The sequence below is a fragment of the Penaeus vannamei genome, chromosome 43 (assembly GCF_042767895.1).
Source record: "Penaeus vannamei isolate JL-2024 chromosome 43, ASM4276789v1, whole genome shotgun sequence".
Classification (NCBI taxonomy): domain Eukaryota; kingdom Metazoa; phylum Arthropoda; class Malacostraca; order Decapoda; family Penaeidae; genus Penaeus; species Penaeus vannamei.
The window spans coordinates 17,948,989-17,951,488 of NC_091591.1; the positions used below are offsets into that span (position 1 = coordinate 17,948,989).

Sequence of the window (2,500 nt, forward strand, 5' to 3'; positions counted from 1 at the left end):
GAAAAAATTGTCTCCTTTTTGTGTCTAAAATATCATTAACGGAACTTCGTGTATCGCCACTATTAGCATCAGCCAGGATTATTAAGACACGCAGGAGGTGAGGAACTTCGTAAGATAAGAAAATATAGAAGGAACAAAGAATAAGACACGCAAATCTGGGGCAGGATGGAAAGGAGACCATGATAACTTTACACGAAGTTCCGCATAACGGATGTCGACAATTTTGTTATCGATGGATTCCTCTCGCTCTCTACATTCCAAATATATGTAAATCACTTGGACAATATGCAATATGAGGTAGTGGTGGAGTTGGGTAATGAAACCTATATAAATCAATAGCCACAAACCAAGACATGGTAATTCTTTCCAACATAAATGCACCCGTTGGAGGCTAAGTCCCCACTCCAGTCAACAATCCTGGGGGATCCCGTGGGGAATTGGGGGTTGGGGGGGTATGGTTGATTTCACGCATACCAGGGATTTTAAAAGGTAAAGTAAGTGTAAAAATGAAAAACCCGAGCCAAGAATCGCATATCACAAAGTAAAGAAAGTGAAAAATTAAAAAACCCGAGCCAAGAATCACATTTCACAATGTAATGAAGACTTGATTCCGTGTTGCAGAAACAAACGAGCGTGTGAATCCGGTTTAAACACACAATCATATAGATAGCCGTATGAACCATAGAACTCCCTTACCTGGGTGCTATGCCCCCGGACCCCTCCCGATCACTGTAATTCCCTATTGGGGGCTCTGCCCCCAGACCCCCTCCTGATCGTTGTATTCCCCCGGACCCCATCTTTCCTTAACCTATCACAACCATAAACGCAGAATCTATTATAAAAATAGCCGTATGACCCAAAGAACTCCCAAACCCGGACCCCCTCCCCAGATCCGTGATTCCCTACCAGATGCTCTGTTCCCCTCTTTCCCTAACCCAATTATAAGCATAAGCATTTACCTTACTGTGGAGGGTATAGCCAAACGGCGGCGAGGAGGGAGTCATGAAACCTTTTATTCGGCTCGCTGACTCTCATAAAAAACAGTCACCATTGCACTTTTCACACTGTAAGTTTTTTAATATTAAATTGTGCTCTTGGCACAATTTGATCAGTCCTTCTATGTTATCACTATATTTGTGAAAGAAATCCTCAAAACCAAGGTCGCACAAGCTACAAAAACTATGATCCACATCTGTCTGCTGGGGAAGGAGTGACCCGGGTCGTGAATCCTTAAAAGCTGGGTCGGACACACGTTAAGAGCCGTTATGTAGCTAATAATACAATGTAAATGAATGTTTAAGGGCAGATTGCGTATATGGTAATATAGTATAAAGTGATTAGTATAAATGTAATGAAAAAAAGTACTATCAGATGATTTGTAATATGTATGAAATACTGGTAGTAGTTAGCATGACGTTAATGATAGTAATGTCATGTGACGTACATGCGCAGTCTGAGGGAAGTTGCTTTAAAAGCTGCGTGTGGACTTAAACTCGTGAGTGAATTTCCAACTTATATGCGTTCCACATGCAGGGACTTTGCCGCATTTATGACGTTATACTTTGTCTCTGCAGATCATTTCATATATCAGTGAGTGTATTTTTTACATATTTTTGTGACGGTACCCTTAGATTTTCCCTATCTTAGCGCGGTTTTGATATTAAGAATAACCCGACACTTCTTCAACGGTAATATTTGAGCAAATGCTTCCCTAAGGTGCTATACGGAAATGAACAGATGTGAGAGCCAAATTTTGGCAAAGTCAATCATCTTGTTTTCATGTCGAGAGTAAACACTGGACAGACGGCAGAACTTATCACTGCAAGGTGCGAAATAGTTCATGTGTTACTGTACAATTGTCAAAATGATATTTTTCTAATCATCAGTGTCTGTCGTTCCACATTTATGCTTTCAAAGGCCTTTATTATATTAATGTGCCTCGTTTACTTGTTTTAAGATTCATTATATAAGTTTTTATGGGAATTGGTCTGAAGAATCTTCTGTATTTTCATATTCCACATCTTTTGATACCAAATTTATATTGGTTCCTATTCTCACCTACAAAAAAATTATGAATTATGTTATAAAAACAAAAAATATGAATGAACATCAGTGAATTCCGAAGACAACTATGAAATTCGATTTAGTTTCTTCAGAAAAAAAAGTAGCCTTTTTTCGATTTTCAAAAATTTGTATTAAAAAGTAAGCAACATTTAAAAAATCTGATGCGTAGTTGTCTGTGCATTTTCACAAGATTTCCAACAATATATTCAAAACTTTAATCAGATAAAAACTCTGGGGCAAGGAATCTTCCATAGCTCGAAAAAAATGAAATAAAATAAGAATAAGATAAATAGACAAATAATTGGATACCAGATGTTCATTTTTTATATTTTTTCATTTATGGATTTTACCATTTCATTACTGTAGAAACTATTATAATTTGTCTTTCAAACTCACTTAGGTATAGATATGATCATTAGTGTCCGAGTTGCAGAAA

General features: G+C 37.5%; 1 protein-coding gene across 1 annotated transcript in view; it reads left to right on the forward strand.

Annotated features, from left to right (window-relative positions):
• The window catches only part of LOC113804211 (zinc finger protein 271), a 14,183-nt gene that overhangs the window by 68 nt on the left and 11,615 nt on the right, over positions 1-2,500 (forward strand). Inside the window, exon 1 of the mRNA XM_027355043.2 lies at positions 1-97. This exon is cut by the window's left edge and continues 68 nt beyond it. The gene's annotated coding sequence lies outside the window, so the exon portion shown is untranslated. The remainder of the gene's footprint in view (positions 98-2,500) is intronic.